At 55.1% G+C, this 22,464-nt stretch overlaps 1 long non-coding RNA gene across 6 annotated transcripts; it reads left to right on the forward strand.

The window, feature by feature from the left end:
• The first annotated feature begins 4,821 nt into the window (after positions 1-4,821).
• Positions 4,822-17,405, forward strand: LOC113247097 (uncharacterized). Of its 6 annotated transcripts, XR_006408398.3 has the most exons (5): positions 4,822-5,027; positions 6,002-14,979; positions 15,625-15,788; positions 15,880-16,037; positions 16,655-17,405. It is a non-coding gene; the product is annotated as an uncharacterized LOC113247097 (long non-coding RNA). The 6 variants fall into 6 exon arrangements; XR_006408396.3 differs by having other exon boundaries at positions 4,822-14,979; XR_008958898.1 differs by having other exon boundaries at positions 4,822-14,979; positions 15,625-15,679.
• Positions 17,406-22,464: the final 5,059 nt, after the last annotated feature.

Below are 22,464 nucleotides of genomic sequence, written 5' to 3' on the forward strand. Positions count from 1 at the left end.
ACCTGGACAGGCCATGTGCCTGTGAGGGGTGTCCTGGCTCTGGCCTCACCCGTTACCTCTGTGACAGCCTCCCCAAGCAGGGCTGGGCCTGGGGCCACAAAGGGGTATGAAGAAAGGAGCACTAGGTAACAGAGTTTTTGCTGTGTGGAAGGAAAGGTTTCTGGGGGGAATTGGAGAAAAAGTTGACGTAAAAGAGAAAAGGTGTCTCCCTAACATTTAAATACTGAGTACAAATCCTAATCTTGCATTTGGGGTGTGTTTTCCCAGCATCACTGCACTTTCTGGGAGCCCCAGGGCCATAAAAACAGCAACCAGACACAGAGCCAAGAGGTCAGGGAGCACTCGTGTTCCATTTCAAAGTCCTGACGACTCACAATTGTTGAGTAACTTTTGGTAGATATGCTATTTTTAAGTTAAAAAAATATTCTATTCTCACTTGCATATACACACATGCTACTGCAAAATGGTGTGAAATTTTAATATTTTTTGAGATCCTTGTTTTACTCTAATTTAATCTGTTAATATGACGAATCACAACAATAATGTGTCGGCGGCTAAACCAAGCACACGTTCATGGAACGAACAGTATTGGTGATGAAGGTTTTTCAAGTTCACACTTTAAACCTTTTTACTGTGGAAAGTTTTAGGCATAAAACTTCTGAAATGCCCATCCCAGAGTTTCAAACCGTGTCAGTTCACGACCCTCCACTCCTCTGCCTGACCCTCATTCCCACCACCACCCAGAGCAGGGGTTTTTGCAAAGTACAGACATGAAATTGTTACGATTTCTTTAATGCATTGCTGGAATCAGGTTGCTCATATTCTATTTAGGGTTGTATCTTGTGTTCATAAAAGAGATCGGTCTGTAAAATTATCTCCTTAAACAGGCATATTTGGCTTTCTTACCGAAGCTCTGCCAGCTCATAGAAGGTGCTACGAAGGTTTCCGCCTTGTTAGATTCTGATACCCAAGTGTGAGCGTCAGGAATCACCTGTTCGTTCAAGGTTCGGTAGACCTACCGTGTAACCGTCTGGGAGGTTTTGTGGACTGTGCACATTTATTCCTTGCTTGTAAGTCTCATCGTATTCCCATAACTTATGAGCCATTTGCCAATCTGTACTCTGCTAGGACCTTTCCCTTTCCCCTGAGTTTTAAAGCGTGGTCACAGAAATCTGCTCCTGGTTTCCCCGTACGCGTTGAGCTATCAGTGCCGTGCGCATGGCTGCATTGTTTCATTCGTGTTACGATTTCCTCCCGCTCTCCCCGGGTTCTATCCCTGGTCTGCTTGCTGGAAGTGTAGCTGCATTACTCATGTTACCAAATACAGTTTCTCTTTCTAACGTTGTTGTCTGGCCAATGTCCCCGGAGGTCCATTAATATGATCCAGCTTTCCAGCACTGTGCTCCCGATGTCCCTCTTACCCCACTTCACCCACGCCTACTCTCAGGTCTGCTCTCCCCTTCCTTGTGTCTCCTTCAGGGTCAAGCCGTGGCCGCGAGTGGTGTGCTGGGCGGACAGGCTCTCAGTCGCACGACCACACTAGTGAAGGCCTTCCGCCTGGATCTGCAGAGTTCTGCGGGCGCTAAGAGGTGAATGTTCGCTGTCTCCAGTGTTCTTTCTGCTCCGACTTGTCAGTGATTTTAGTCTGTCTGTAGAAACTTCCAAACAGAAGGGGGTCTTGTGGGTTGTCTCTTAGTTGTTCATTCCTGATTCGCTGCGAGGTCGGAGGACCTAGACGACGTGTTGACAATTCTTTTGGTCTTGCCGTTCGTGCTTCCTGTTTGTTTAGATTCATCACGCCCTCCTGGGGTCAGTTTTTGGGTGCTTGTCGTCGCCGGCAGGGCTGCACCTGTGTCCGCGAAGAAGTGGGACCTCCGAATCCTCTGTGCCACATTAACGGCCTCGGTCTCCGGCAGAGCCGTGTCGGGAGGTCTCGCGCAGGGCAGACGGGGTTTGCCGACCCGTCGTGTGGATCTTGCTGCCGTGTGCGGCTGAAGACCGACGTGTCAGGTCTACACGTCTGGGCGCTTTGCTTCCCTGGTGGGTGGTTCTCTGCGGCATCACTCGCGGGCCGCCTGCGTCCCCGGTGACACCTCTTTCTATACGATCTGTGGGGCCCATCGTGCGTCACAAGCCCAGTGTGCCTCGCGTTTTCCTCCCAGATCTGTTTATGTCCTTCGCTTTCCACCCGTCTCTGATAATGAATTTTAGGTGCTTTCTCGTCCTCACATTGCGATGGCAAGTTAGACTCATTTACAGTTATTGAGCTTGTTTGAATTTGTTTCCAATATCTTACTTTATGTTTGCTATTTACTATACTTTTTGTTTTAGCCCATAATAGTGCGATTTTACTTTTCAAAATTTCCTTTCATTCTGTGCACTAGTTGGAAGGCATAGATTTTAAAATACAATTTTTCTTATCTCGGTGGTCGTTCTTCATACTCTGCTGCAGAGAAGGACGTCTGAATCCGCCAACTACTCCGTCCTGCCCTGTGATGCAGGACCACGGAACGCGCTCGCCCCGTGCACTGCGACCAGCTGGCAACGTGCTCCGTCCCCTGCGTAGCTCCAGCTTGTTGAGCCCCTCGGCCAGCGTCACGACGGCCGCGTGTCCTTCGCGGTCGTCTCTGGAACCGCATTTACAACTGGGACCAACGTCTCTCCTGCAACTCTCTCTTTTCTTTTAGTTTCATTTTTTTTTTCTTCCTAAAGAACAACTTTTAGAAGTTCTTCCGGGTGGGCTGATGGTCTTGTGCTGTGCCTGAAATTATCTTTATTTTGCGGTCACCCTGAAATGGTGCCTCGCCTGGGAAGAGCCTTGGGCAGACGACAGCACCGTGAGACACTGGCCGCCATCTCCCGGGCTCCTGGTTTCCATGGCCTCAGCTCATTAATCTTATGTTACAGGTGAACATGTCTTCCAATCAAAAGCATCTTATAATTGTGTAAAATAATAACACTCCTCAGCCTTAATGAAATGTGGCTTTCCTGACCGACACTCTGTCTGGCCTACCTTTCTGTCGTAGGGAATCTCTCCCTCCCTCTCTCACCCTCCGTCTCTCTCATCTTTGTAAAGATTTCTTTCCTTTTCCTTCCTTCCTTCCTTCCTTCCTTCCTTCCTTCCTTCCTTCCTTCCTTTCATTCTTCTCACGATTCATATTTTCCTAAGACCTCTGCTATATATTTAAGTCTATAAAATGTTTTCCTCCAGAAATCCTATGTGTTTTCAGCAGCTCATTCTGCCTTTGCAAGAGCGTTACCATGTTCAGCCAGCCACATGTCTCAGCTTTGGCACGGATGACATTTGGGGCTGCACGATTCTCTGCGGGCAGGACTGTCTTGTGCATTTCGGGATATCCCGCCGCATCCCTGGCTCCACTCCCAGATGCCACTGCCCTCCCACAGCTGGCCCTTCCCAGGGTGCGGACTCACCCGGAGGTCCACGGCACTAGACCATGGCCGCGTTTGTGCTTGTGGAGGCAGGGCACGTGTGCCGGGATGGAGTCCACGTCCTGTGTGGGGACTTCTGGGAGTACATTGCTGTCCCGTCACTGGTGCTTACTTAGTGCGCGTTCTCCGGCGCTAACGCGGGCCGTACTCATGTGCAAGAATCCATTTGTGGGAAGAGCATTTCCAGAGACCGAGCTTCCCTTGGCTTTTGGCATCTCTGCCTTCTGCTCGTGACCAGCGGTTTCCAGTTTCCAAAAACGGAGTGAGAAGTCAAAGTAAAATGCACTTTCAAATGTCTTCTTCCACCCTAATTCCTATGAGAAAATTCTCCCACTTGTAACAAGGACTTTGTGGGGCGACTGTCCTGGTTGTGCTGTTAGGTTTCCTCCTTCTTCGTCCACGTTTGAACCTCGGCCGCACCACCAACAGGGTCATACTCTGAGATGCAGGACCTCGGAGAGCCTCCGCCCAGCCGTCAGCCTCCACAGAAGAGGTGTGGAGGGCCAGATGCAGCCATGGCCACGGAGTGGAGCAGAAGCACCAGCCGGCCCTCCCAGCTCCCAGGCCAGGGCCGCCCCTGCCACATACCGGCGTGAGCCAGGGCTCAGTGCAGGTGGACCGGCTTTCTGGAGGTCAGCCTCGCTGGTCTGCAGGCTGGCATTTTCAATCTGCAAACAGGGAAAGGCACTTACTTTCGGACGTACCAGATGCATCCAAATCAAGGATATGATATGCAGAAATTGGTTCAGGATGAAAAAACACGTTATAAGCAAAATCCAGAAGGAAACAAACACAATGGAAATCAAGTCTGAAGGCAGTTATTATCTCTACCTGTGTCTCTCTGTGAGTCTGTCTCTAACCACCTCAGTCAGGAAGGCCAGCGTGTTGGGGCGCCTGGGTGGCTCAGTGGTTAAGCGTCTGCCTTCGGCTCAGGGCGTGATCCCGGCGTTCTGGGATCGAGCCCCGCATCAGGCTCTTCCACTGGGAGCCTGCTTCTTCCTCTCCCACTCCCCCTGCTTGTGTTCCCTCTCTCGCTGGCTGTCTCTCTATCGAATGAATAAATAAAATCTTAAAAAAAAAAAAAAAAAGGAAGGCCAGAATGTTGAGACTTCACTTGAGACCCTCCCTGAGGTCAGCCCGTGCCCCTCAGTTCAAAGGTCACCGTCAGCAAGGCTGGACTCCCTCACCACATGCGTTTCCAGGGAGGCTGTGTTTATGGCAAACAGAGGATGGGAACTGGGGATGATGGATGTGATTACTCACCACCCCATCCTCTCCTGCCCTGTGGGTGGAGGTCACAGCTGCGAAGCGGATTTCATTACGGCCCCTCCCTGCGGTGACCGTCCCGTCCCTACGCTCCCTTCCCACCCACCCAAGTCACGTCCTGGCACCATTTGTCCTGGGAGCCCTCCTGGGCGAGCCGTGTGGGAAGGCCAGGATTCGGACGCCTGTCTGTGATCCTCGGGCCTCAGGTTGGAAGACACAAAGGTGTCCTCCTCCCATCGGATGCTGACCTGGGGCCAGGCAGCAAGCAGCACTGAGTTGACCCTCTTCAGGAAGAAATGTCCCTGCATCAGGTAGGGCGTAGGGGACAAGAGGAGGGGGAAGGACTGGGCACCAGGGTCGGGTGGCGGCTGGGCCACACGGCGGGGTCCGGGGTCATCTCTGGGCTGTTCTCAAACAGCCAGGAACGGCTCCAGTGGCCGACAGCTGTGTGCAAGTCTACGCCAGGGACCCACCCACGGCACTTACAAAAACAAGTTTGTTAAGCCAAATGCATGATGTTTTAAGAAAACCATCTCCTGGCGGCGATTATCTGCCCGGTAAGACTCCTGACAGGCGTACTGCGGTGCTGACGGCCCCCGTGCTCCCGCGCGTTCTTCCCCCCGCCTTCTCCCGCACCAGCCTCGCCCTGGGCAGCGGCTTTGCTTGTAACTTCCAAAGCAGGATTTGAAAACTTGGGGTGGGACAGAGGTTATCAGAGGTGGGCTGTGTCTCGGAGACAGAGCCTCAGGGAGGAGGGGGCCAGAACTCAGCTCGTGCGTGTGACCCCCGCCCGCGAGGGACGGGCAGGTGGACCCCACACAGGATGGGGTCGAAGAGAAGCGGGACCACCAGCGCGGACGGTGCCCTGGGAGCTGGGCGGTGCTGATAGAACCGTGAAAAGACAGCGGGTCTGCCGTCCAGGAATGATGAGCGTTATCCCGCACCCTGGCCACCCCCTCCCCCCGGGTCCACGCATACAAGCGTGTTGCCGGGTATTTATCATTTGTACAATGAAAACAACAACACACTTGCAGGACGGTTTAGCGTCCACAACAAAGAAGGTTTCCAGTGTTGCGTCAAAGACGAGGTTTTAGAAGCCCGGCCTCGTCCTTCGGATCAATCAACAGGGAGGTGCCTGCTGTAAGCAGAGGCGCCCTTGCCTGTGCCTCACACTGAGGGCCCCAAGGGCCCTGCGGGGGCTGCTGCTGTCATGGTCCCTGCAGGGAGCTTTGAAGTGGCAGCCGCGTCTGAAAGGCCCACCTGTGTTCTGCCTGGTTGTTTTCAGAGCCAGCTGGGCAAGAGATCCGTCTAGATACAGCGCCAAGATCGGTAGGCATGCCTGCTTCACTTCCTAAGTAATTCAAAACAGTCGGGAGGCACGGTTTCGGCTGGGGGAGGCTCTGAAGGACACGAGACGCTAACACCAGCCAAGCAGCTTGCTTTCACTCTCCGTCCATAGCGCCTGCTCCTTGAGGACGGACGTCACCTGCCTCCACAAAACACAACATTTCTTACGTGTGAGGAGCCCACCCTTCGGGACGTTCTCTCATCCAGGGAGGACCCAGCAAACTGCATCCTATGCTTAGTTCACATTTCTGCACGTGGCCCAAGCGGTGTTGGAGCTCTGGAACTTTCTCCACAGACACTGAACGGTCCCATCCAGTCAGCGGAGACCTCGGTTCCTTGTCAGAAGAGCTCCTCCTGTCCGTTCTCAGGCCCCGGGCAGGGAGCTCTGCGATGGACATCTGTCCCTTTCCTGGTCATCCTGCATCTTCCCCACTGTGCACTCTGGGGACCCCACTGGGGTGGGGGTGTTAACGGGCGGTACCATCTCCTGTGACGAGGACAGAGGGGCTGGACACATGACCCGGGTGTGGCTAGTCACATGGGCCTCCCCAGGACATGGGCCCCCAGCAAGCAACCCCACACCAGGTGTGGCCGGGACAAGAGGCGTTCTGTTCTGTCATCTCTGATTCGTGGGCCTTATGAAGAGAAAGGAACTTAGCAAGATGAGAATCAGCACACATTTCAGCCAAAGTTATGCAACATTAGGAATGTCAATTAATAACATAGAGACCAGTGAAATGTGCCCCAGATGTCCGTGTAACCGACAAGTTAACAGGCTTGGCCTCAGTGTGGCATGGACACTCAGACAGATGATTCGGACACTACAAAGTTAATTCAGCTAGGACAGCAAAGGTGAGCCAAGCAAATACAAGAAATAACAGTAAAACAGAGAGTCACCTGCCAAAACCCAGCAGTAACTAGATAGAAGCTTCATTTCTTTACACAGCTCCTATTCATGGTTTCAAAAGCAAAGTCTAAAGTTATTTTGAAAGCGTCTGGAGGACATAACATGACACAGATCTTTGGAGATTGTGCTGACATTCAAGGGTGGAGAAAAGCCAGAGTGAACGGTCAGTTGAGGAGCTCGATTCACTGATGGGTTTACTTCATGGTAATCTGTCAAATGTGCCTTAACCCTGACTGCATGGCCTTTCAAATTAGGGGCTCATGATATCCTGACAAAAAAGCTTGGAAATGTTTCCAAATTTTCTGCCATTTGGACACGGGAAAGCCCCCACTAACCTTGACCCATGTCATCCCTTCATGTCACGTGCCCGCTGACTTCACATCCCCTTGTTATCCCGGCCCTGGAGGCTCTCGGAATGGAAGGAAAACACCCAGCAGTTCTTCCTACAGTGACCCCTAGGGTCTAACCATAGTCACAGAGAGCAAGAAGGGGCCCCGGGGATTGTGTCATAGGGGCCCCAGGGACGGCGGGGCCCCCAGGACGGGAGCAGCTGTGAAAGCCCCTCATCCTTTGGAGTGTCTGCACTTAAAACCACACCGTAAGGAGAAGAAAGGTCACGCATGATGCCAGCCATCAGACTCAGCTTCGCAGCAAGTGGCTGTCTGCAGCATCGCCCGTCCTTGTGTCCCAGGCACGCTGCCCCTCCCCCACGCGCGGTGGCCTGCTCCCACAGTAGAGATGGTTCCGGGCACCTGTGGTGTAAATGCAGCTGGGCGGGTCTGAGGCGGAGTCGGCTGCTGTAGAAGTAACATGTGGGACGGGGGCTTCAGCTCGGGGTCCCCAGACCTAGTGTCCTGCCCCTGTTTGCAGGCCCTGCCTGATTTTGACTCTTGCAGAGATTAAGATTTCCAAAGGTAACAGTCGATTAAGCAGGATCGGGTTTACCCATTATGTAGGTTAAAGATTAAACCAGACCCAGCAGGACAAACATTCTGTACGGGAGTCATTGGCCACACAGTGGGGGGGTCTTCACATGCTTCCAGCAGGGTGCCTGCACACTGCTGGCCATCCTGTCCACTCCCAGAAGACAGGGAAAGGAACAGGCCTGTCTTCTTCACCCTTGATGTCAGGGAGGGCAGTGGCACTCTCCCAGGAGAGCCGTGTTGGTGGGGCTTTTGATGTGAGAGTGTCCTTGTTCTCTGCTCTGCATGGAGCTCAGCCATCAGAGCCGGGAGGGCTGACCTGCCCTGTGCCCAGACCAGACTCCTTCACCCACCCGGGATGCTGGCCGGGAGACGGCAAGAGCTGAGAGAGCTCCTGGAGAGCCCACCCCCAAAGGGTCTCCCCCACTGCCCAGGACCAGGGTGCGGAGCCAAGACCGTCACGGAGGGGAGAGAGAGCAATCCAGTCCGGCGCTTCTTCTCCCTTTGGACTCACAGAGACGGTTGGAGGAAAACAAAATCCGAGAGAACGAGTTCCAAGCTGAAGGACACACAGAAAGGGGGAAGGGCAGCAGCAGGGGCCCCAGGGCCAGGCTCCCAGGGCTGTGACACCCGCCGCATCCAATGCCCCACTCAACCGGGGCCGAGGCCTGGGGACACTGAGTGGGGACCCCTGCATGCCCACCCAGCAGCCCCTTGTCTGGTGCATCAAAGAAGAAAACTTTTACTCCTGTTTTTCATGGGAGAACAAAAAGCAATCCAAGTTACAGAATGCACATGGACTGAACCGTTGGAGAAGCAGCAGTGGGACGTCCTTATTCCAGATCCAAGGTGGGGGGTCCCCCAGCCCCAGGCACAGGCCCGGGCATCCGCCCAGGGCAGCTCAGCAGGGCACAGCACCTTGAAAGCGGTTCCAGCCTCCCCTTTTATGGTTCCAAAATCCGTCCCCAGGGAGTATTCGTTCAGGCAAAAGACGGTGGATATTGGCTCAATAGTTTGGGGGAAAGATGAGAACAAATAGAGCCAATGTCCTGGGAATCGCACACCGCATTCAGCGGTTGCAGGCAGGCCCCCGGAGAAAGGAGTTGTAATTGCAAAAATGTCTGAACTGTTATTATATAAATAAGGGATTTCCAGGAACTATCTTCTTCCTCTTAAGAAGCTGCACAGACTTGCTAATTTGACAGAGAAGCCTCGTCCGGAGGCTTATTACACACTTCTTAAGGGGCTGCAGCTTTTCCAGAAATTCAACCTGAAATTTCTCATCACCCTACTCCAGTCGGCATGTAATAAATACCAAATTTCACCCGAGACACTAAGACGAGTGAAGTTAAGCTTTGTGCGCAGGGAGTTCTAATAACACGTGCACACAATCGATGGGACATTTTTGTGGCAGAAAGGGCTGAGGGCACTGGCCACACGCACTCTCACCCTGACCTCGGGGCCCATCCCCGCTGCAGGTAGGTGCTGTCCCCGTGACAGAGGGTGTGCGTTTCAGCAGCAAGCACAGCGGTTCTTTGTAGCTGGGCCTCTTACCCAGGCAAGGACGCACCTTCTCTGGAATGGCGCATGTCCAGCAAGGAAGACCACTGGTGGCTTCCGAAGGAGAGCAGAGCATCTCAGAGCCGCGCCCCGGAGGGCGACTCACACGCACTCACCCCCGCGCGGCCCTAAGAAGGTTTTAGCACGAGAATCCTCACGTGGAGACGGCCACTGCGGCCAAGCACGGGGGCTGAAGAGCAGAAATGCAGGCATTTGGTCACTCACCCTCAACCGGCAGCCCCTGCAGGCGCTCCTGGTGTCACCCTCTGCCCCCGCCCCACGTGTGCCCACCGCCTGCCCACCGCCCGGACTCCCCAGCCATCCTCTTGCCTGTCCTTCCACAGGGTCTCGGGTGAGAGTGTCCCTAAGCCATGCGTCTGCAGAGACACAGCAGTGTGGGGACAGGCCCCCTCACCCCAACTCCAGTCCACACCCCTTTCCGGCTCGAGCGCGGGGCCCCCAGGGCGCTCCCATCGGCTGTGCTCCAGATGGCGGGTGGGTCCACAGCTTGGCCAACGCTACCATGGGTCCTTCTACTGTCAGACACGCTGGTGGGTGTGAAGGGCCCTCTTGTTCGGTTTCAGTTTGCATCTCCTGAATGATCAATCAAGTCGGGTGCTTTTTCCTGTGTATTGGCTGTTGGGACGCTCTCCGATGGTAGCACCCAAGGCTTTCCTGAGGGCAGGCCGCGGCCAGCACTTTCTCAGGTCTGTACAGTCATCCACGAAGGAGCCAGCAGCTGCGGCCAACGCCCCTCCCACAACACAGGGACCCGAGACTCCCATGCCGCGCCACAGCCCCCGACCCGATGCGCTCCCGCCGTGGCTCCTGCGGCCGAAGGCGCTAGTGTGTCAGGACGTGAGGACCCTTCCAGAGTCCCAACTAATGAGCATTTGCTGCCCCCAACAAAAAGACGGAAAAGCAACAAAGCCCAGAACAGTTTTCCTTAAAGTGCAGGGAAGCCGTGGGTGTTTAACAGAGGAGATACTTGGGAAAGAATGTGGGCCCGATATTTGCCTTTCCTCCATTTGCTGTCACTCGAGGAGGGACACAGGGCTCACCACCGGGGCCTGGCCTGGCTCGGATAAGCCTGTGTCCAGGAGGCGCCCTGGGGGGAAGAACGCAGGCCTTCCTGATTCTTCCCATCCCATGGCATTTGGGGAAACCTAGCAGGCCTGGCAGCTAACAGATCTACCAGGGCCTGAGTAAGCTGGGAGGGCATAGTAACTGGGAAAATTAAGACAAAAACCCCAAACTGCCTCATCATGTTGGATTACTTTCCCATTCACTTGAGGTGGCAAGTTCTAGATGGTTTCCACAGACAAGTTCCTACAGGCCTCACCTTCTACGCGTTGGAATCGAGAGGCTTCCGACACTGGGGATGCTTAACGCAACCCATGGAGAGCCACGTCTGATCTCCCTGTGTGTCCCCCAAACCGTGGACGGGTGGAGATAATATCCAGAAGAGGAAAACATGCCAGTCCCAACGTTGTCCAACTCCTGCGTGGGCGCGGCTGGTGTGTGCTGTCCCGACAGTCTGTCCACTTCTGGTTCACTCCTCACCGCGCCCCCAGCGTTTTTAAACCCGCATCTTCCTTCCCTGTCATCCTGGGCGAGGGGCGCGTGTTTGCATTCCCTCTGGGCTGTGGACGCAGAAGCTTCCTGTAACTCACAGCAGGAGACCCTCCTTCCCAGCCCCAGAGAGTGGAGGGAGCCTGAGTCCTCACGCCCGCGGGAGCTGTGGGAGAACCACAGAGCTGCTAATCCAAGAATCTGGATGATTAAGTTAAATCAAAAGGAATGTTGGGGAAGATGTTTTTATCTGAAGTTGCCTTGTTTTCTCACGTTGGCAGTTTCGGAGCCCCACGTCTTTCCTTTACAAAGTGGATTTAGCTTCTGTGTAATAAAACTTACCGACGGGATTGGATAAAGAATCCAGAAAAGTACAGTCACCCACTCAGTGGAATATTTCACGGGGTTATGATCGTTGCTCGAAGGGGCTTAGAGGGTCACACGCACACCACCTGGACAATAGAAGTGTGCTCCCGTCCTCGGGGCGTGACTCAGAGGACCCGTCCCTTGTCCAAACGACAGGAGAATTCCCGGATCCCTCAGGGTCTGTCCGCAGAAGAGAGAAGGGCTGTTTCTAAAGTTGAGAACGGGGTCAGGGGGCCAGTGGGAAGTTCCAGTTTCTGAAGCTAAACAAACATTGGTTTTGGAACAAGAGATGCAAGTAGATGAGTTTATATATTAGGCTTTCTTCTTAATGATGGCAGAGACGTACTCGGTTTTCCGTTACAAGCCCTGGAGTGGCAGCAGCCTCGGAGAGCGGACACGTTGCTCCGGACATACCATACTCCCCCAGACGCAAGCATTTGGGTCCTGGTGCCCGTGAGCGAGCTTCGTCCTGGGGCGTTCGTGCCCTCCAACCAGGGGTTCCCTGTGCTGGAGGGGTCCCTGTGCTGGGGGTTTCCCTGTGCTCGGGGGTGGGGGCTGAAGGCCCCAGGGCTCTGCACACGGAGCTCGTGCCGGACCCAGAACTGCCCCTGCAGCCCCACCTGGCTCCCTGTTGTGTGCGACTCGAGATGGACCTTCACGGGGGCTGCGTGATGTCGGTCGGGCCCCAAAGCCTGAGCCGTAAGGACCAAAGACGGGAACACAGCGTCCGGACGATGCTGGCACAACTCGGCTTTAACAACAGGAACTTCCGTTGCCTGGGAAGCCAGGAGAGCTCAGCATCTGGGCTATTTCTCCCATGTTTGTAGCCCAGGCCTGTGCGTTCCTAAAATGTTTCCAGTGCAAGGAAATGGCGGGCCCACATCACAGCACCGTAATTTGCTCAAGACATTTCTTAACAGATTTCTCTTTTTACCTTATACCTCACGGAACACACGTGCAACTTCAGGAGTTTACATAACCGCGGCATCCACGCACGAGCTGGCGTTAGGCACTGACAAGGCGCTGTGTTTACTCACCCCCAGAGGCCTCTTGGGAGGAACTAATAAGCCGGTACTCAGAAATATGAGGAAGTGCCGTGGGGGCTACAAGATGTTAGTATGTCTCAGGGACGGCAGAGAGCTTGCTGCCACCTGGTGACAGCAGACCTGTGACTCGCTAGCCCACGTGGCCCACAAAGCAGGGGGCTCGGCAGGGCATACCCTGCTGCACTGGGCCCAGGTTAATTTTTAAGACTTGTGTGAACTCTTACAGACTCCCGAGTAATAAATAAAATCTTGAGTTTTAATCATCCCCTGGGAGGGAGGTCACTGAAGGTCAAGAGGAATCAGGGAAAAGCCCTTCATGGGCCTGCAAATGTTTGTTCTAAATAAATATTTTAAAAGTCAAAGATCCTGAAAGCAGCAGTACGCCTCCATCTGGGGACCAATCAGCCTTTCCTTGTAAGGTTTATTAGGTGGGACGGGGACCGCTCCAGACTTCATCAAGGCGGGGAGACGGCAGCTAACGAGCCGGTCCCGGCGACAGACCACATGTGGTCGCACTGACTGCTTTCTCGAGAGTGAATTTCCTTGAAGAATATAGAAAAGGAGAATTTTCAGAAGGAAGCTTGACTTTTTAGGGGAGATGTTTTTGAGCTCGAGAAGGACTCCCAATTGTAGGGAAATTTATTTGAATTCGGCCTTGCGTCCTATGTTAGAGGACATTAACTTCGTGTTTGAACTGCCTTGTGCTGTGGGGGCAGTGGGGGTTTCTAAGTGCCCCCAGGCCTCCCGCCCCGCCTCCCGCGAGCCGTGAGATGATTCAGCCCTAGGCCTCGTCTGAGGACATCCTCGGCGTGGCGTCACGTGGCAGCAACTTCACCGTGGCCCGTGGCCCGTCCCGTCGTCTCCGCCTGTCCCACCACGGCAGCCGTGGTCCAGAAGCTCCAGGCAGGAAGGGAGCTCACCGTCGCCCATCGCCGGCTCCGACGGAGCGGCCGTCCTGACCTGCCCCGGCGCGAAGGCAGCCGTTCCCGGACCAGAGAGCCTGCTCCCCGGTGACCTGACGTTCCAGGTGCTGACCCGCAAAGCTCCGTGGTCCGAGCCATGTTCACGCTTCCTGCGGAGCTCCTCAGACCCAGGAGGAGAAACAGCAACTTTCTTCAAACACTTCCCCTGTTTTTGGAGTTTTACTACCGTAAATTAGAGCCGTCGGCCCTTCTAGCCGAGATCTCAATGTGTCTTTATAAACGTCCCCAAGAACATGAAGTTGTTGAGTATTTTTTAGTATAAGTGGAAACAGTGAAACGAAATTTCTAGTGAAGGTCAGTTTTGCATAACAAGAAGATGCAATCTGTATCTACGTGGGGACCAAGAGCAGACAAGGTGACGATGGTCACAGATGGGTCCGTGGACGGGGAAGCCCCCGCTGAGCTCACGGCCACTCGTAGCAACTTTCAGCAACGCGGTGCTCACGGCGATGAGAGCAGCAGCCCTGGGCGCAGAGAGCCCCCGGCCCCTCCGGGGTAACCGGCCACGCCAGGACCTGCTCCTGCTGGCACCCCGTCTCCTCCAGCCCCAGCACGCCCCCGGCACAGGCTCAGGTGACAGGCCTGGCCCCCCTCGCTGAGGGGTCTTCCAGGCTGGGGGGGATGCCCCAAGCCAGTGGCTGTCTAGCTGGAGTGGGAGAGACTCGAGGCGAGGGCTGGGCCAGAGAGCCAGGTCCTGATGTCTGTCTAACCCATCAGAGCACAGGCCCATCCAGAGCGAAGGGGAAGGAGAGGGTCTGTCAGGACAGGCGACGGGCTCCCACTGGGGGAAAGACCCCCGGGAAGAAGCACCAGCCCCCCAGGCATGGGGGCAGGGAACAGAGGCTGCTTCCCCTGCTCAGCTGCACGGTCTCCCCTGCGATGACGGCGTCTCCCCTTCCTGCCCCCTCTGCCCCTTGCCTACGACAGCACCGGCAGCCCCCTCTCAACACGACCTAACAAGTGTGCCATGCGCCCACTGGGAGCTTTCCTGTGCCGCCCGGGGCAGAACCTCCAGAGGGAAGCTGGCTGGCCCGGTCAGCGTCCAGCCCTGAGATGAGTGACAGGCAGGTGGGCAGTCTGGGTGGAAGGACCTCACTCCATCTCATCGAGTTAGTGGGCAAGAAGCGTCTCATGCTATTGGACATGGCTGTTTGGGGCAAGAAACTCTGGGGAAAGTATCACACAAATATTGAAATATCAGACAAAATAGAGGCATTGGTAGGATGTTATTAGTTATTAATCTTGTTTAGAATAGAGGAGTAACTTAAAATGTGTCAAATTCTTATAAGATAGAGTCCCAGCCTGGTGAGGCTAGGTGAGAAGTTAATGGTCTGAGCCAACCACCCGTGGTCCCCTGAGACAGCACCACAGCGGACGTGCCTCAGACCCGGGAGGGAGCCTCGTCCTCTGGATGGACAGCCCAGCGGGCTGCACTCCATGCCCACAGCCGGCCTGCAGGAACCAAAAGGCTTCCAACATTCCGGTGGGTTGTGCATTTGGGACTTCTTGGCTGAAAATCACATTTCAGTTTATCGTTCTTGAATCACCAACGTTGAAAGGTAAGAAAGTACCACTATGGAGTTGTGATGGGTGATGTTGGGTCAAATTGTCTGAGCCAGTGGATGCCCAGATGGCCAGTAAGGACTGGGAGGCTTTGTGAGGGTGTTTCCAGAAAAGATTAGCACTGGAATGGAAGATACATCCGTGTCTGTGGACCTCGTCCAATCCTTTGAGGGGCTGAATAGAACAAAAGACAGAGGAGGGGGGAAGTCTCTCCACTTGAGCTGAGACGTCCACTTCTCCTGACCACGGACATCAGTGCTCTGACCACCTGGCCTCCCGACAGACCAGGCCTGACACCGTGCTGCCCCCGTTCTCGGGCTCTGGGGCTCAGACTGGATCCCACCACGGGCAGAGGGCAGATCATGGTTCTTCTCAGCCTCCATAACCGTGAGCCAATTCCTATAACAAGTCTCCTCATGTGTCTGCTTACGTACATCTCTCTGGAAAATACAAGAAGAGCTCCATGTTGCCCATAAACCTACGAAGTGTAAACGTATAAATAACCATGTGTTAGTCCAAAGAACATTTTGGGAGCAGATATAATTAAATGGTTGTTCATGACTTTACAGTTGTCATCATCGCATGTTGCTTCTGTTCTTGTGTTTCTCTGGGTCTGTCACTAAATCCTCTCTTCTTTGCAGCAGAAAAGCAGTTCCAGAATGCGGGGAGGAGTCTCCAATCTTAGCACTGCTGGCGGTACGTGAGCGCGCTGCCTAATTGTGAGTGGGGTTCGCGCCATAACCGCCGCGAGGATCGACGTGTCGAGCAAAAGCGTCGAAACCCCGGCGTGTGCGGGCTGTGCTCGGTGCGTGGGGAACGCTCACTGCGCGATGGCTGCTGTTACTTTGTGTTTAGAAAGTGTGGCCTGAGGATGACAAGATTTCTCTGCTGTGTAGGATCCCCTTACCTTCCACCTACCGCCTGTGAGCATCCGATGACGTCGTGCGCGCACTTGCACCATGACCTCGGAGAATCAAAGAGCTCCCGCGCTGAGGCCTGGAACTCTTTAACCTGAATTCATCTGAATGGCCCTTGCCACGGAGGTGCCCCACCTGTAAGTATTTGTTGGTACTCCCGGTGCTCCGAGGGACTTGATCTGTGACGGCTCCAGGGGATCCTTCTCTCCATCACTCCTGCTGCCCCCTCCCACCACCCCGACATCACTCATGGCCTCCCAAAGTGCCCTCCTGCCTGGTGCGGGGCTTAGGTCACCATCCAGACACGGCCGGGAACTCTTTTCTAGAGAAGCGCTCAGGGTGGAATGCTGTCGCTGCCAGTGGGCCCGCCTGGAGAGGCGCAAAGGACAGCCTCGTGCCAGGGGGATTCCCGGCAGGCCTGCAGTGATGTTCTGCCTGGTGGATGATTTCCAGCCCGAGAGGCCACGTTCTTTGATTCAAACATACTCCAGAAAATTGGAGCTAGTAGGTGACAAAAAGACATGTGTTTGTGATGTATTTCAGAGCATTTTTGTTCATTTTCCAAATCCCTGACCCTGTCACATCAGGCAATGGGAAATAATCGAACCCAGGGTGATCGGTGGTGAGATACCCTCCTAGGAGGAGACTGGACAAAACGGAAAGCATAGAAATATGTTTTAGGTGAACCAGGAAGAGCTGGGGTTTGTCTGGTCTGTAGGGGCGGCTGTGATGTCTGATCTTCCTTTTCGATCAGGTCAGGACCCTCTAAACCTCGATTGACCAAACGAAGAGCCCTGGGCACCTGCATTCAACGGTACTTATCTGCAGCACTTCAAGTCCCTCACGATGGTTCAGAGCAACCAGGTAGCCCCGAAACCTAACAGAGGCAGACATTTCTTTCAACAAAGCGTCTTTCGCTGGGAGCAGGCACGGCCCCCGTGGTCTCCTGGGGGTGACTCTGTGGCCGCTCGGGTCAGGGATTCCTGAACAGAGCCCCGTGTCCTGGGCAAGCTGTGGGTCTGTGGTCAGAGGTCCGGGAGGGCGGGCGGTGCAGCCTGGTCCGGGCGTGAACACCCGGCTCACCTGGTGATGGAGAGCCCTGGGTTTGCACCCGGGACTGGGAGGGCGGCACGGGCACGTCCTCCCGCTGCTGCCGCGTTGATCTTCACCCGCGCAGTGCAGTTTATCCCCTCCTTGTTAGACCTGAAAACCCCCAACCATGTGTTGCCATGTTCTGGCCGTGAAACGGACTTGTTTCTAGACTCACACATCTTTTGCCTCTAAAACAGAGTCTGTGTTTCCATTCGCCGAAGCGCCCAAGGGACTTGTCCTGTGCGGCAGGGAATGAGCTCGTGCGGGGTCGGGGGACAGCTGCGGCAGGCAGGTCCCCCTCACCCTGCCCACGGCTGCTCACTGGTCGGCCTCCTTCCCCCCTGGGTTGCCCGAAGGGACAGGGGCACTTACTGAATGAAGCTATGACCCATTAAAGGCTTTAAAAGCACCAACCCCACTCTTGCCGATGGTTCTTTCCCTCAACCGCCAAGACTGTGAACCAGCCCAGACGTCTTCCTAATCTCTGTCCCAAAGTGTGCGTCTACCGTGAGCCTGACAACCTCCCCGAGCAGTACAGAGCATGTGGGTGGGGCAGGTTCTGGGAAGAAAATAAACCCTATTCCCTCAGTGTTGGGGGACGGCAGGCACCCCGCTGGCCCTGCCCCGGGGGCACATGTCCCTCTGGAGAGAGCCCCCGAGAGCTGGGGGCTGGGATAGCTTTGCTCTCCCCTCGCCCCATGTGGGTAAGCTTCACAAACAGAAGTGTTGGTCATGGTCACCGCTATTTCCACAGCAACACCCCATGATGTCTGCGACAGTCGACTTCCTAACCTCTACACTGGGTGACGTAAGACTCCTCGTTTCTGACTCCTGCTCAAAACTAAAAATGCAAAAGCAGGTACGTCTTTGCAGCTGTGTGTCATTTAATCCATTTGTTTATTCATTAAAGTCACTTACCCTGAAATGCATAATATGCTTCATTAGCCTAACCCAGCAGACCTGACCAAACCTCCTGTCAGCTTCCAGGTGCAGAATATGACGCAGGCAGCTGGGAACAGGGAGAGTGGAGTGACCAGGCCTCAGCATGGTAGAGGGCCCCACACCTGCAGACCTGACACATGGGACCTGCACCGTCCTGCAGCATCAGTGTCACCATGAGAATGCAGACTCTCTGTGGGCAGAGCCATATCCTCAACAGCACACCTGCCCCCCCAGCACACACCTGCCTCCCCAGCACACACCTACCCCCTAACACACACCTGCGCCTCAGCACACAGCTGCCCCCAGCACACACCTGCCCCCCAACACACCTGCCCCAAGCACACACCTGCCACCCCAGCACACACCTGCCCCATCTAACACACACCTGCCCCCCAACATACACCTGCGCCTTGGCACACACCTGCCCCCAGCACACACCTGCCCCCCCAGCACACACCTGCCCCCAACACACCTGCCCCCAGCACACCTGCCCCCAACACACACCTGCCTCCCCAGCATACACCTGCCCCCAGCACACACCTGCCTCTTTAGCACACACCTGCCCCCAACACACCTGCCCCCAGCACACCTGCCCCCAACACACACCTGCCTCCCCAGCACACACCTGCCCCAGCACACACCTGCCTCTCTAGCACACACCTGCCCCCAACACACCTGCCTCCGTAGCACACGCCTGCCTCCCTAGCACACACCTGCCTCTCTAGCACACACCTGGCCTGTGGCAGACAACTGATGGGTACTTATGGAACACATGGATTAGTAAGATAATGAGATTACGTACAAACATGTGTAGTAACTCAATAAACAACCAGGCAGGTTAGCGTCTGAGCGGTAACGAGCCAGCTCAGTCTGCACAGCGATATCTGTGCATTCTTTTCCTGACACAGACTTTGCCTAAGGAGAAAACAATGTTAAAACCCTTCTCCAGAAAGTCAATAACCAGCCCTCTGAAAATCACCACAGAGCCTCAGGCAAAGCTGCCTCTTATCGAAGAAGCTAGTTGGAAATCACTAAGCTCGGAAGGGCAGGGCAGGGCCAGGCACACGGTCCTCAGCGTGTGCTGATGAGACAAGGTCAGCAGGGCTGGAGGGCTACTGAGAACAGGGGACCGTCGTCCACAGACAGACACCGGGTGGCACGGTCGATGACCACAGGGCCATTGACAGTCTGCAAACGCCGGGCCGCTGCCCGACTCAAGTTCTCACTCGGCTCTGTGCTGGCCAGACTTCCAAGTAGGTTTGTTTGAGTTCTTTCAAAGAAAAAGCTAATGATCATTTCTACCCAAGCCCCAGACCCTGTGAGACCTGCTTCCAAGAATAACACATGAGGGTTCCAGCCCAGAAATCATTTAGAGATTCATGACCTATGCCCTACATGCGAATGTTTCTATTTGCTGCTTCATTATTTCCCAAATAGCGTTAACATTTTTCAAACTTTATATTTTTAACACAAAATATACTCAACACACTTTATTTGCCATATTTACTGACATGACCATGAAATAGCAGGGGCATGCCGGCGTCAGAGGGGGCAGGGAGTTGCTTCTCAGGCCAGCACTTAGGGCTGCGGGCCTTACGTGTCTGTGGTCCTCGGACGGCACTGAGCCAGGATGCGGAAGCACGCGGACGGAGGGCTCTGAATCCCACCTGCCGCCCTAGGGGTCTCTGCGAGGCACGGTAGTGCCCACGCTTAACGGTGATCTCATCACCCGCCTTAACAACAACGGCTCCGCCAGGCCTGCGGCATTCTCGAATGCACTATAACTTGTTTTTGAAACGTGACAGCCGCGGGCGGGCAGTGACTCCGGCTCGGATATGAACTGAATAAAGCCGCGGCCCCTGAGTTAACTTCCTGACCTTACCCAGAAGCGAGCCACGCACGAACTGCTTCACCTCCTGCCCCCGTCCCTCCATTTGCTGTGGGAGACCAGGACCTCTCCTTCCTCTGAGAGCCATTACGGTGGATCAGACTAATTGCAGAGCCCGTCATAAATCCAGCATGTAAGGTAAACAATACAGGAGACCCCCCATTAAACAAACGACCCAGAGAACTTTCACGGACCGGTGGGTAGGAAACGGAGACCAGTCTTTCCAGCGCCATGTCCTCGACCTCCGCACGAAGTTACAGCTCTGACCACGGTAACAGAAGTGATTGCTGTTTCAAGCATGTCTACTGTCTTGGTAAAAGAAGGAATCGAAAACTGACCCAGGTTGGTACCTGCCGGAGGTCTTTGCTCTTCAGACCAGCACCAACATTCCAGGGATCGATCATTTTCCCAGGGACACTTTCAAATTCACTAGAATATTTGGCCCCTGCGGTGACATTTTTTTCCCACGAATGAATGACAAAATGTCAGTGTCTATTAACAGACCTCATCGCCCGGAATGCCTTACTCTACTTACACTCACTCCGAAAGATGTCACAGTACCCGTCACACTCCACACACGCGGCCCCAGGCTCGAGGTACGGCTGCAGGGACGTTCGACATACACCTGTCCCCCCGTCATGCTGACGTGCAAGTTCCTACACATTAGCTTCTGTGGTCCTTGCACACGGAAGTGATGGCGTCGGAAAGACTGTCCAGTTGGCATGAGAACGGTCATCTCCCCCACAGTGGATTAGTTTCACTGGGAGATAACCCAGACTTCGCCGGCGTCCGGTCGTGGACTCGGGCCTGCGTCACCGGGACTCCCTGAATCTCGGCTTTCCCCTCTGTGAAGCCTGCACTGGGGACCGCACTTGACCAGCGCGTCGCAGGAGACAGGAAGCTGCTCCCCCCACAAGGGCGGCATCCTTGTTCTCAGGCTTGCGGATGGTGCCTAACTATGGCCTGCCCGCGGCTGGTGCTTGCTTCCCGCAACCGCCCTTGCCGCGTGAATGCACGCTCCACGGAGGGGCGCGCCCACGTCTGCGGGCACGCGGAGCTGACGGGCCGCACGCTGGGGTCTGCCGTCGGGTGCAGCTCTGCGGGCCGCAGGAGGCCCTCCCCGTGCCTGCGAGGCTGCGACGGCGTTCAGCCCCGGGGCGCGGGATGCCATCTCCCTCGCGGCTGCGTGTCCCACCCCCCACTCACGGTGTGGTTACAGACAAGAGCAGCTTGTGGCACAGTGGACTCAATCCCTGGGATGAGTAGTAAAAGTTCCGTCCACTTTCAACCATGCGGTTTTTTAAAAAGTGCTCTGCCGGCCCCTTCAGGGTTACTTCAGTAACCCGCCAGCCTGAGCCCCGCCTTCCGCACTGGCAGGCCTCATGCAGCTGAGTCCCGCCGCCAGCTGCCTCCCGGTTTGGGCTTTTTTGTGTGAACTGGGTTAGTGCTATCCTTTCATGAGTCCTGCGTTTCTGCTCGAAGCCTTGCAGCTTTGAAGGGCCCCGAGTTCCTCAGCCCCGGAGCCAGCATTGTTCAAGCTCGGATGCGTACAACAGGCACAATTTTGTTTTCAAGCTTGACTGGGTTTTTCAGGCAACGCAAACCACTCTCAGTGCCCGAGCTGCTGTTTCCGTGTCAGGAACCCCACAGGCCTGGAGAGGCAGGACAGCCCCGCCTGCACCTGAGAAGCTCACGGAATTGCGGGCCTGGGCTCAGGATGAGGACCGGCTGAAGGATGGCAAGAATGGGCCTGTGCTCGTCCTCTGCGCCCTCCCCTCCGGGGCGAGGCTTTGAGGGACGTGAATGGGGTGACCACTTATTCATCAGGAAGCCACCCCAACACGCCAGCTCTGCTGAGTGTTACACGTGCGGGCTGTCACCGTTCCCATAGCTCTGTTAGTCTTGCAACGAGGCGAGAGGCGCTGGCACCGCGAGCCGCCCTGGGCCCCGGGGCAGTGGGGGTCTCTGAGCCAGGGTCGCCGTCCACAGGGTCTCTGCAAAGTTACACGAGGAAAAGCGGCTTTATGCTGTGGCTGTATTTGCCTGCGTGTCAACCACCCCGTATCAGAAGTACAACCTATTCCCTTAGAACACATGTTGCCTCCACAATCGGAAATAAGGCTGCAGGTGCCTCAGTGCAGATAGTGTCCTGCACTCACTTCTTTCCCGAAAATCCCTCCAAACTTGGAATTAACTAAGTCCTTCTCCCATTCTCACTCAGCCAAGCAATGTAAGCTTTTGCCCAAAATCGACCTCGGGGGACATAGTCACAATAACGGGGCTGTTTGTGTTGATGGGGGCATGATGGGGTAGAAACAGGACACGGTGGCAGTGCTGGGGGGGAGCAGGTGTCCCCCTCCTTGGGGGCGGGGACGAGGGCCCAGCCGGGGCCGCACCTGCTTTCAGGTGAGGGGGGACTTCGTTGGGGAGGTGAAGTGGTTAGACTCCCAGCTTCACCTTCCAGAGGCTGGGGAGGCTCCGATGGGGGTGACCACCCACTGCCTCGTGGGAAGACTCTCGCGTTTCCACGGTTTCTGCCCTTTTCATTAATGCCACTGGTCTTCGTGGTTTGCTTCTAGGCGTTAATGCGGACAGAGGGTAAGGCTGGGCCAAGGAAGGTGCAGGAAACTCCCTCCTGATGA

The sequence above is a fragment of the Ursus arctos genome, unplaced genomic scaffold (genome assembly GCF_023065955.2).
Source record: "Ursus arctos isolate Adak ecotype North America unplaced genomic scaffold, UrsArc2.0 scaffold_13, whole genome shotgun sequence".
Classification (NCBI taxonomy): Eukaryota; Metazoa; Chordata; class Mammalia; order Carnivora; family Ursidae; genus Ursus; species Ursus arctos.